Source organism: Crocuta crocuta, unplaced genomic scaffold, assembly GCF_008692635.1.
Source record: "Crocuta crocuta isolate KB4526 unplaced genomic scaffold, BGI_CrCroc_1.0 scaffold409, whole genome shotgun sequence".
NCBI classification, from domain to species: Eukaryota; Metazoa; Chordata; class Mammalia; order Carnivora; family Hyaenidae; genus Crocuta; species Crocuta crocuta.
In genome coordinates, this window is record NW_027528006.1 from 1,992,533 (window position 1) to 2,005,320 (window position 12,788).

General features: G+C 32.5%; 1 protein-coding gene and 1 pseudogene across 1 annotated transcript in view; both read left to right on the plus strand.

Moving 5' to 3' along the window:
- HCN1 (hyperpolarization activated cyclic nucleotide gated potassium channel 1) overlaps window positions 1–12,788 on the plus strand; it is a gene marked incomplete at its 5' end in the record, with an annotated part of 379,261 nt that overhangs the window by 151,633 nt on the left and 214,840 nt on the right. The window lies entirely within an intron of this gene.
- LOC144222419 (U4 spliceosomal RNA) lies at window positions 5,348–5,470 on the plus strand (annotated as a pseudogene).

Here is a 12,788-nt window from a genome sequence, read left to right on the forward strand (position 1 = left end):
CAGTGGGACTTTGGAACCATTTCAAAATCTCCATAAGGGGCATGGATATGGAGCTGCTTTCCTTCCTTTCTCATCCCTCCATAGTCCTCTTAGCTGCTGCTATGGCAACAGACTGGCAACAGTTGTAGAGGAAACCATGCTCAGACTAAGGCCAGATGGAGGGAGTGGGTGCCAGTGGCAGCATCGCAGGGAAGCTGTGTGTAGCGGTGATGAATTGAACTTGGCTGTGTTCCTCTCCAATAAATAGGCAAGTTGGAAAGGGAAGGAAAAGGGCAGAAACTCTGGAGCATCACATAAGCTGCACAATTGTTCACTTGAGTGCGGTCCATGTTACTGTGAAATCTATATTTTCTACTTCGTTTTTTTTTATGATGTAAAACATGTAATGTCTATGCTGTATCAGAAAAGAAAAAAAAACACTTCATGGTACAACTTCTGTTCTAATTGAATCCCAATAAAACATTTCCTCTACAAATATTTTTCTTTCTTTTATCCCTAGCCTCACAACTAATGATCTCCTGACTCATTATTATTATTAACAATGTATTTCCTTATTGTTGATGGTGACAGTGGGAATATTTCTTTTTATTAAAAAATGTTACCATTAGTTTGCAGTTTTGTAGCTACTAGATGTGTAACAATGTCTCTTCAGAATATTTTCAAAGGCATTTCCTTTGAGTTAATAAGAATTTTCTATTCTCCATGAGCGTTTATGATACAGTAATCAGGATTAGTATTAAGTGAATAGAAAAGAAGGATGACAATTAATTTAGTAAGAAAAACATGATCTCTGTAGAGAGCTATACTTTTAAGCAAACAATTTGTTCTCAGGGAAAGATTTAAAAGCTTTTCCAACTCATGAATAAAGATGGAGATAAAAATAAAACAAAAAGCCATTTAACAAGATATATTTGGGTTGTAATTTCCTTTTTTATTGATAAATAACAACTTATATTTGTATTTGAATTTTTTCTCCTTATTTAGTTGGAATGAAATAAACCTAGAAAACAGAGGTGCAAACATGTAAAAATATGGTCATTATTACTATTAATTATTAATTTCATATTAATGTTAATTATAATATTAATTTCAATATATTTCATTATTTTTTCTAGAAGTTTTAAACTGACAATCAAATTGGTGATGGATTTTGTTTCCCAAATAACTAGTGTCAGTCAGCTGGTAACTGGCATCACTCATTACAGTTGACAGACATGAAAATGTAGTTGTTTATAGGTTGACAGACCTGAAAATCTAGCTGTTTATAGATTGATTCCTAGAAGTAAAATATGTAAGATGTCTTAAAAACAATAAAATAATATTTTTTCCAAAACAATTTTTTTTGGTTTTCATATGGAAAATGGCAGTCTTACTCAGTCTGAACTATATTTTAGTAGGTAAATAAATGTAATCTGTAAGTAAACTTTATTATTTTTATTGTGAATTGCAATAAAGGAGAAATGCCAATTTTATTTCATGCTGGTATATATAACTATACTACTCTTGTTACTTGAGCAAAGAGAAGATGAGCAAGATTATAATTAGAGTTATTTAGGTTTGAACTTAAGAAGACATAACACCTTTTTTAGGTAAAGATAATGAGTGATATGTTAATGCAAGCCTAATTAGCCAACTTTCATTATTTCTAATAGGTGCTCAATAGCAATCATATTATATATTGATGAAAAACAAACTGGCATTTGAAAGTGGTAAAGTATTATGTATTTTATTTTATATATGAATTAATATATATTAAAATTTTGGAAATTCTAAATGTGTTACAAAATAAGTGGCATTGTTTTAATTTACCCTCCTAGAGTGCCAGCAACTTTCAGCATATAGACAGTTTATTTTAATTGTATACAAACTTCTTTCTACATATGATTATGAAAAAAATCTCAGGTAGAATACCATTTTGGCTTATTAAAATTTGAATATGTAAATGTTAAAAAATAAAATATTATTGTGCCTTAAAAAAACATTTATTTTTATTTTTAAGTAATCTCTACACCCAGCCTTGAGCTGGAACTTACAACCCTGAAATCAAGAGTCACCCACTACACCAGCTGAGCCGGCCAGGTACCCCCAAGCCCTTATCTTTGTTTTCATTAGTCAGTGCTCACATTTTCCACACTGTCTTCCTTTCTTTTTCATTTAAAACTTTTTTCTAATCAGAATCCAAATAAAGATATTTCCTAAAAATCTTTTAGCCTGAATGTAGATCTAAAATCAATTTCTCTCTCTGTCTCTCTCCTTCCTTTGGTGTTTGTTTGTTGGAGAAACCTGTTCATTTGCCTTCAATTTCCCAAAGTCGGAGATTGCTAATTTCAAAATGTTATCTTCTCTTTATTTCCGTTAACTTGGTAGTAAGGTTCACATTTGATTTATTTTCTTTTCTTTTTTCTTTTTTGGCAAGACTATATCACAAGTGGTGGTGGTGTGTTGCTTACGTCAGAAGGAACATAACGTCCCTCTCTGTGATGTTAGCAGCCACTGCCTAAATCCAGTATTTCATTAAAGGACACAAAACAGTGAAATTCTAATTAACATACTCTTTCTTCATTTATTCACTGGATACTTAACATTTCATCGAGTATTTTGTTAGCCTAAAATGTTTCATATAGAAAAGGAGAGATAAAAGTTTGATTCTTTTGATTTATTTGTCTATTTATTTTAACTATTGTGTTATATCCTATCATATGTATATACCAACATTTGCATTGTTTTTACTTTGTATATGTATAAAAGTACTACAATATGAATATGAATATTTATACATATATTTTGACAATTTCTATTTCAGTATTGCCAACTTTTTTCACATTCAGGTACATAAAAATTTCTCTTGATCCAACATTCTGTTATTTATTAAGAGATCATTACTATTATTCTTTTTTTTAACCTCCTATTACTGTACTCAGACTTGCTTTTAGATATTTTATTTATATGACAATTTTATTAGATGGATACTATTATGATTCTGAATTTAAAAGTGCTAAAATGGGGGAATGTGGGTGGCTCAGTTCGTTAAGCATCCAACTCTTGATCTTGGCTCAGGTCAAGCAATTAATGAGATAACCCCTGCATAGGGCTCTCCATTGACAGCATGGGGCCTGCTTGGGATTCTCTGTCTCCCTCTCTCTGCTCCTCCCCTGCTCTCTCCCTCTCTTTCTCTCAAAAATAAATAATTAAACATTAAAAAATAAAAGTGGAAAAATGAAGGCAAAGAAATATTGAATAACCTGTACATAGCTAGTAAGGGATAGAGTCAAAATCATTTGGCCCAATGTTATCTTAATCATTGAAAATGGTAGATCCCATTACTCTTTGAAATTGCATTCATTCTTGATTATTAGTGATACTGAACCTTTTTCATGTGTTTGTTGGCCATTCTGATTCTCTTTTAGTGCTTCTTTTCATATATATCCTTTACCTTTTTTTCCCTCTTCTTAGATATCTTCACTTACACATTAATGTCAGTTCAGAATCAACCGCAATTCATCTATATGTCGGAAGTACTAGTTTTGTCATTTTTCAGGACATACTGAATAAAAGGGTAGAATATAGTAGAATCCCTTCTATACACTTGGATTATAATTCGTGAGGTCATATCCTTCTGAATATTAAAGAGGTTATTCAAACATGTTTCAACTGCAACTGGTAAACACTAAATGATATTGTAGCTTTTGTACAGTATTCCTGAGCTTGACATTATATATAATATAATGCAAACAATACATTGTAGTTTTACATATGTCTGAACTAACTACATTTTCACCTCTGTGTCAAACAGTGTGGGAAAGAGAAGAGGTTAATAAAACATTATTTCCACCCTAAAATTTACAACCAGATCAAGGGGACAATTCCAAAACAAATGAAATTAGGGACTGACTTAAAGGGAAAATAAGCACATTCTAGTAAATCTATGGTAAAAAAAATATGAAATTTTGCATTTCAGAAGACTTTTTAAATATTTTAACATTTTCTTAGAAAAATAACATAACAAGAATCTAGCATTAAAGTAGCTCTTAGCTATTTTAAATAAAAGTATTTTAAAATTATTTTTGAACATTTTTCCCTAAAATCTGGAGATAAAATAATAAATATGATCTCTCAAGGAGTACATTATTGGATAAAACAAAGTAAATGCAAATGAACTGATTTTAATAAGCTCTGCATAATCTCAGAAGTTCATGCTAACTGTCCCTATATTGTAAAAATATAGTAAAATTAGAAATTAGAATGTTTACAGTGAGTAAATTTTTAAAGATGGAAATATATGTACAATTTGATTTTTTAAAATTCTTTGATTATATTTATCTTTTCAAAATGCCTTTTATAATCCTAAATTATTTTAACCCCAAGTCATCTTCAGAGTACTGGTTAAATGAATGCTGGGACATCCCTATATTAAAATACTACTGAACTATTAAAACTCTATGACAGCAGTTTTCTATGTGTTAATAAAGAAAATCTTCCAAGATATAATAATTGAGGAAAACAAGGTAAATAACATGTATGAGTGTTCTTCTTTATGTTTGTTTAAAAAGGATGTGTATGTGTGCATGGAAATGCCGTGCACATAATATTTACACAAAGAATTCTAGAAATATAAGAAACTTAATGACAGTGCTTACCTCAAGGAAGTAGCTTCACAGTTACCTTTAAAAGATACACACTTTTGAACTGTTTACACATTTTAAGTCATGTGTTATCAGCTATTACTACTAATAACTTAACGATCTTTAAAACACTGTTTTTATGGAAATACACTATTAACATACAGACAAAGATATGCTTAGAGCTAATATATTTTCAGTCTGTAAGCAGTTTTTACTATTGATGTGCTGGGAATATTTATATATTTCTTCATGAGCTGTAAAAAATAAAATTCAAGGTCCTACATTATGTATCCTTGTGAAAGATTAAATGATTTAAGGGTCCCTGTAATTGGCCCTTTCAGTATAATTCCTGGTTATTTCATTGCTTGACATTCATATAATTATTAAAAATCTCAAAGCAATGTGTACAAATTTCGTTTACTGGTTAGTAACATTCTTAAGCCTGGGGCCTGCTTTGGATTCTGTGTCTCCCTCTCTCTCTGACCCTCTCCTGCTCATGCTGCCTTTCTATCTCTCTCAAAAATAAATAAAAAATTAAAAAAAAACAATTTTTAATGATAAAATTAGTGTCAAAAATGCTATTATAAAAGCAATTATTAATTATGCTGTTAGAGACTGATTATCATTAAAAGTTAAGCATGAAAAAAATATATATAAATCATTATCTTATATAAAGCCTCACCAAAAATATCCTTTTATATAATAAGTTTTATTGTTAATTATATAGCTTTACGCGGTGGCAGTATTGTAGCCAATGAGGTTTATCCGAGGAGCGATTATTGCTATTGTTTAATTATAATTGGTATATATAATGATTACATTTGATTTATAAGAAGATTTTAGTAATCTATATTATGTAACAGATTCATTATTATATGTAATAAATATAATGTGTTATATTATAATGTATTAACATTTAACTTTTTAACTATCGTTTTTCTCTATTTAAGTATTTTCTGTAAAATTCAGAATAATTTTAAAAAGTTAAGCAAAGACCATAATCGTTAAAATACACAATATTCATTTGCTCTATCAAAAGAGTCAAATTCCACTTTCAGTTATGATACTAATTTTCCTTTGAGTAACAATGATTATTGCAATATATTTTACATTTAATATGTTCATTTAATAAATATGTAATGGGTGCTTACCGTGTGCTATGATAAACTCGAATAGACTCTACATTTAGCAGAATAATTGAATATACAATTTAACAATATCAAACATTAATTTTAGGTAGAGGGAAGCTCTATGGAGAAAACAAAACCGAGGTAATAGTTTTGTATGGTTGAGAGAGAGAGATTTGAAATTCAGTGTATAATTTATATGTACAGCATATTTCACTTCTGCCTAGCCATATTTCAAGTGTTGAGCAGCCACATGTGGGCAGTATAGCTCTAGGGCCTCATAAACCATCGTAAAGACTGGCTTCTAGCTTGCTTTGGGAAATCATTTAAAGGTTGATTTATTTTTTAAGTTTTTATTTAAACTTCAGTACTTGACATACAGTGAAATATTAGTTTCAGGGGTACAATATAATGATTCAACTCTTCCATACAACACCTGTGCTCATCACAAGTGTACTCCTTAATCCCCATCACCTATTTAACACATTCTCCACCGACCTCCCCTCTGGTGACCATCAGTTTGTTCTCTATACCTAGGAGTCTGTTTCCTGGTTTGCCTCCTTCTCTCTCTTTTTTTCCTCTCTGCCCATTTTGTTTTGTTTCTTTTTTAAAATTTTTTAAATGTTTATTTATTTTTGAGAGACAGACAGAGACAGAGCATGAGTTGGGGAGGGGCCGAGAGAGAGGGAGACACAGAATCCAAAGCAGGCTTCAGGCTTGGAGCTGAAAGCAAAGAGCCCGATGTGGGACTTGAACCTATAAACCATGAGATCATGACCTGAGCTGAAGTTGGTTGCTTAACTGACTGAGCCACCCAGGTGCCCCTGTTGTGTTTCTTAAATTACATATATGAATGAAATCATATGGTATTTGTCTTTCTCCAACCGACTTATTTCGCTTAGCATAAAACTCTCTATTCCATACATGCTCTTGGAATTGTCAAGATTTCATTCTCTTTTATGGCTGAATAATATTCCACTGAATATATATATATATATATATATATATATATATATATATATNGTTGATTATGCTGCTATAAACATTAGGCTGCATGTATCCCTTTGAATTAGTATTTTTCTATTCTTTGGGTAAATACCTAGTAGTGCAATGTTGGATCACTGGGTAGTTCTATTTGTAACTTTTTGAGGAAACTCCATACTGTTTTCCAGAGTGGCTGCACCAGTTTGCATTCCCACAGCAGGTTAAGAGGGCTCCCCTTTCTCCACATTCTCACCAACATCTATTGTTTCCTATATTGTTAATTTTAGCCATTCTGATAGTGTGCAGTGGTATCTCATTGTAGTTTTGATTTTTATTTCCCTGATGATGAGTGATGTTGAGCATCTTTTCATGTAGCTATTTGCCATCTGTATATCTTCTTTGAAAAATGTTTATTTGTGTCTTCTGACCATTTCTTCACTAGATTATGTTTGTTTTGGGTGTTGAGTTCAATAAGTTATTTATAGATTTTGGATACTAACCCTTTATCAGGTAGATTATTTGCATATATCTTCTCCCATTCTGATTCTTGCCTTTTAGTTTCGGTTATTGTTTCCTTCACTGTGCAGAAACTTTATTTTGACGAGGTCCCAATAGTTTATTTTTGTTTTTGTTTCCCTTGCTTCCGAGACATGTCTAGTCGGAAGTTGCTGTGGCCTATGACAAAGAGGTTATTACCTGTTCCCCTATAGGATTTTTATGGTTTCAAGTCTCACATTTAGGTCTTTTATCCATTTTGAATTTATTTTTTGTTTGGTGTAAGAAAGTGGTCCAGTTTCATTCTTTTGCATGCTGCTGTCCATTTTTCCCAACTTTTGAAGAGAATGTCTTTTTTTCCATTGGATATTTTTTCCTGCTTGTCAAAGATTAATTGACCATATAGTATTAGGTTCATTCCTCAGTTTCCTATTTGTTCTGTTGATCCATGTGTCTAGTTTTGTGCCAGTACCATACTGTTTTGATCACTATAGCTTTGTAATATAACTTGAAGTCCAGAATTGATATACCTCCAGCTTTGCTTTCTTTTTCAAAGTTGCTTTGGCTGTTTGAGATCTTTTTGTGGTTCCACACACATTTTAGGGTTGTTTCTTCTAGCCCTGTGAAAAATACTGTTGATATTATGATAAGGACTGCATTAAATATGTTATGTAGATTTCTTTGGATAATATAGACGTTTTAACAGTATTTGTTCTTCTAATCTATGAGCATGGAATGTTCTTCCATTTCTTTGTGTCATTTTTAATTTCTTTCATCGGTGTTTTATAATTTCAGAGTACAGGTCTTTCACCTCTGTGGTTAGGTTTATTTCTGGTATTTTACTGGTTTTGGTGCAATTGTAAATGGGACTGATTTCTTATTTTACTCTCTGCTATTTCATTAATGGTTTATAGAAATGCAAAAACATTTCTGAAGAATGGTGTGGCATAACTTAGGTTTTAATGACCTGGCTGCTGTATTGATAATGGTGTAAACATGGGCAGATGCCTGGATTATTGTACTGACACAGGTAATAGATGAGAATGGTTAAAGCCAGGATATTAGTGGAAGAGGTAGTGAAAGAGACTAGGCTCTGGATATATTTTAAAGTTAGAAACCTCACTTAGCTTGGATATAAATTGGTAAAGAAAGAATGGAACAAAATATCATCTCCAGGATTTTTGTATATATGAGCTTACAACTAGACAAGGAATTAGTTCTTATTTCTAGATTTGTGATTTTCAGATGAAGATGCATACTTTTCAGTGCATATGCTAGACGATACAGTGGATGCAGACAGAAAATAAGAGCATTTAAAATATAAGGAAATATAAGAATGACTCCTTGGAAGATTGTTACTCCTTCGCATCCATGCACAACACACACACACACAGACCAGTGCAACTTGACTCCAGGTGGCTTCATACTGCTAAAGAAATTAGTTACAATTATAATATAGTATAATCAGGATTATTTAGTATTTTACTCTGTACAAGTAGAAATTACCATTGGGAAGACCATAATCAAGCATCATTTTGCTCTGCTGCCCACTTAGTCATTTGGAACTGCCATCTAATCAAGTTTGAGCTTGCATATTAAACCTTGTGTAATGTTACTCATCATCAATTTATGATAATTTATTCTTTCTGGTAGCATTTGATTTTATTTTACAGTAACTATTAGGATAGAGAGTATGGTAAAGAGGGGAAATTCGTCAAAAGAAGAGTTGCACATTTATACAGGTAGATTTTCTTAAATTCTATAAAAAGCATCATTAGGAATTTTAACAATTTGAGGAGAAAATAGCCACTCCCTACTAAGAATTACTAAGCAAAACAGTGAGTTCACAGAACATGTATTATTTTTTCTCAAGTCATTTTCATCTACTAACAGATTGAATTTAAGGTATAATGGCCAAGCTATTAATTTTAGGATTTATTTATGATTATACAAACCTTTAGCCTGTATCACCATGGTAACTAATAATGGTTAAATTATGTGCTAAGATCAGACAAATTATTGTACAATGCAGTCCAGTTTTAAACAAGAATTATAGGCTATTGAAACTACAATGTGAAATGACAAGTCAATACTTTACCAAGTCTAATATTCATTGACCTAATCCAAAAATCCTTCACCTGGATGTCTACATACTACATATTACTTATAATTTTTAAAAAATTTAATGTTTATTTATTTTTGAGGGAGAAAGAGTGAGAGAAAGAGAGTATGAGTGTGCAAGTGGGGCACAGGCAGAGAGAGAGGGGGACAGAGGATCTGAAGTGGGCTTTGTGCTGTTAGCAGAGAGAGCTAGGTGTGAGACTCAAAATCATGAACCATGAGATCATGACCTGAGCTGAAGTCGGATGCTTAACAGACTGAGTCACTCGGGCACCCCTATGTATTACTTACTGTTTTAGACACTGTGATCATTGTTTGTGTCAAGGATTGATACATAAAAATCTTCGTAAATATTTTCTTTTTAATAAACACATTTCTTTAATTTAAACTTGACTTACAAAATCTTGAAAATTTTAAATGAATTAATTAGTAAGTTTTTAGCTGAATCTTTGATTCTTTGCACTATTAAAATCTATCAGAAAATGGCATAACTTTCTACTTGTTTTAAAATCTGTAGTATGGTCAGCTTGACATAGCAGGCCTTAGCTAGAACACACTGATTTTAAAACAAGAAAATTTACATTCTTTGAAATTGCCCAAATGTTATCATTTTTAACGTTTGTTTGTTTGCTTATTTATTTATTTATTTATTTATTTATTTATTTATTTAGAGAGGATGTGAGCATGGATGGGCAGGGAGAGATGGGGAGAGAGGATCCCAAGCAGGCTCCACTCTGTCAGCACAGCCCAATGCGGGGCTTGAACTCACAAAGGGTGACAGCATGACCTGAGCTGAAATCAAGAGCTGGATGCTTAACCAACTGAGTTATACTGCTGTCCCCAAAACTGCCCAAATCTTGAGTGAAATGATCATTTCTATGAAATGTCATCTGTATCACTGTTTATATTAACATCCATGGCATAATTTTACCAATATTCCAATAGTAGATGTTCATTAAAACTCTAATATTTTATATAGATACTGTAATTGCCAAATATTTAATATGCTTCAAAATTGACCAATCCAGTGTTTTTGTTTTTGCCTGTATGTCTGGGTATGTGCTAGCATTTGTGTGTTTGTAGCTCTAGAAAAATTATCAACAGAGTAGGTGGGTGAAGAGAAAATGCTAACGGCACATGGGTCACTCAGTCAGTTAAGTGTCTGACTCTTGATTTTGGCTCAGGTCATGATCTCACAGTTTGTGAGTTTGAGCCCTGTGTCAGGCTCCATGCTGACAGCACAAAAGCCTGCTTGGGATTCTCTCTCCCTCTCTTTCCTCCCATGTCTTCCCCACCCCCCCACCGTGTCTCAAAATGAATATAATAAACTTGAAACAGAGAAACAAAATACTGAAAGTAAACAAAATATTTGAAGTCATAATTGTAAATTTTTATGAGTCTTTAGAAAGCGTATATAAACTTCTATTTATAAGAAGGGAATATATAAAAATGTCACATTAAAAGGGCAGTTATGGCCATAGATACATTACAATATCATTTTTAGAAACAATAGATTTATTCTGTTAGAGCACAAAATATTCTAGATCAATAGTAATATTCTATTAGTAAAATTTTTTTACACTTTCAGGTGATCTTCAAGCCTCATTCCTTTTTTCTGGGTGACTAAAGTGACTAAAATAAATCTCTCTCTCATTCTCTCTCTCCAATATAGTATCTACATATATATGTGTGTGTGTGTGTGTGTGTGTGTGTGTGTGTAGATATATATATAATCTATCATTGCATTTTCATTTAATTACAAAGGAGAAATTCAATTCTTAAAAATATCAACTGAACTACAAAAACTCGGTAGACCATGTGCAGTCTCAATGTATATACAGTGTGGCTAGCAAAACCTTCCATAAAAATCTTTATGAGAAGTAGTCTACTATTATTTTGTTCTGCAACATAAGAAAGAATAATTCTCCATTTTACATATCAAATGTGGAACATTTTATAGGTTATCCTGGATTTGAAGTTATGTGAAGTCCCATGGAGGTCCTAGCTTGGCCAATTTGTTGACCTTTGAGAGCTGTCCATTCTCTAGCTGCTTCTTATTCCACAAAGGTTTGACCTGAGAATAAGAATCCTGTATTGGGAGGGGTACTTACAATCTAGAGAGAAACGTACTAAAGTGTAATGTAATGTTATTATTTTTAAAATAGAGAACAATTGCTGGCAATGCCAGAGTCTCCCACAATTTCAAGAAAAGAATTTGGTGTGCACAGGTAGAGAGGGTTTTACTTAAAAATGTATATTCTTCTTTCATTTAAAGAAGTTGAAGGGCATGTCAAACCTTGGTTGAGCTTATTTGTCAAAACTACTGAAGATTTTTTTCCTAGTGCTTGTACGTCTCATACCAAAGGGGCTCTTTTAAGGAGTGCGTTCTGGTTAAACATGGGTTAAATGCTCTTTGTGCTGGCCAGGTATCATATGAGAGAGTGGCTGGTCCGACACTCATTATGGCCCAATGCCAGGTGTCACAAGCGATCAGCTGCTTGTCTAGTATGACCCCAGTGCCCAGAAATTCAGTGATTGTCTAAAATTTTCAGGAAAAGGGGTGAGATCAACTGAAGTCTTTTCTTGGTTTGTCATAATTGGTTACATATATCTAAGTTCTGACAAAATGTCCTAAGTGTCAACATGGCAAAGCTATTTTATTTATATGTAAGCAGTGCTTGTTAATCATCTAACAGCCTATGTCAGATCTTGGGATGGGTGAAAAACAAAGAATTTGAGTCTTGCTTTCTTTACTTTCTTATCTTCTTATAGAGTCACTATAGCATTTCTATAAGAAATACAATTTTGTCCATAAAGCATTTGCATATATTACTTTTGTCATTTGTTCCTCACAATATGCCTTTGATTTTCCCAGCCAAGATGAGACCCAGAGGGTCAAAACTATGATACTTAACTGAGAATAATCCGTGGTGAAGCACATGTCTTATAACAAATGGCACCCATTAAATATTGGAAGAATAAAAAAAAAATAATGAACAAATTATTGAGCACACAGGAAGTCAAAAGAGTTCAGGGAAGCTAAGTAACTTACCATGTGACTGGAGAGGATGCGAACAGGAGACAGAGGTTTGGACACTGTAAAGATCAGTGCACACAGAAGATAGGCTGAAGAGCCCTGAAAAAAGTCCCAGACACAGTTTCAGAAAAATTAGGATAAAATCCCAAAAGTCTTATGTATTATTTGGAGCATGGTAACATTTTGTGCAAACCTTGTGCGACATAAAGAGATAAATTTGAGACTGATTTTGGGTAAGGTTTGACATGGCAAGGCTTACCAGATAGGAGTTAGCCTATATTTTTCTAGAAATAAAAAGTGACACCCAAAATTTGTATCTCAAATAATATTTTAGAGTTCTGGGGCAATGCATGCTAATTTTCAGTTTTCACATATAGACCCTGAGTGTTATGATTGAAACTT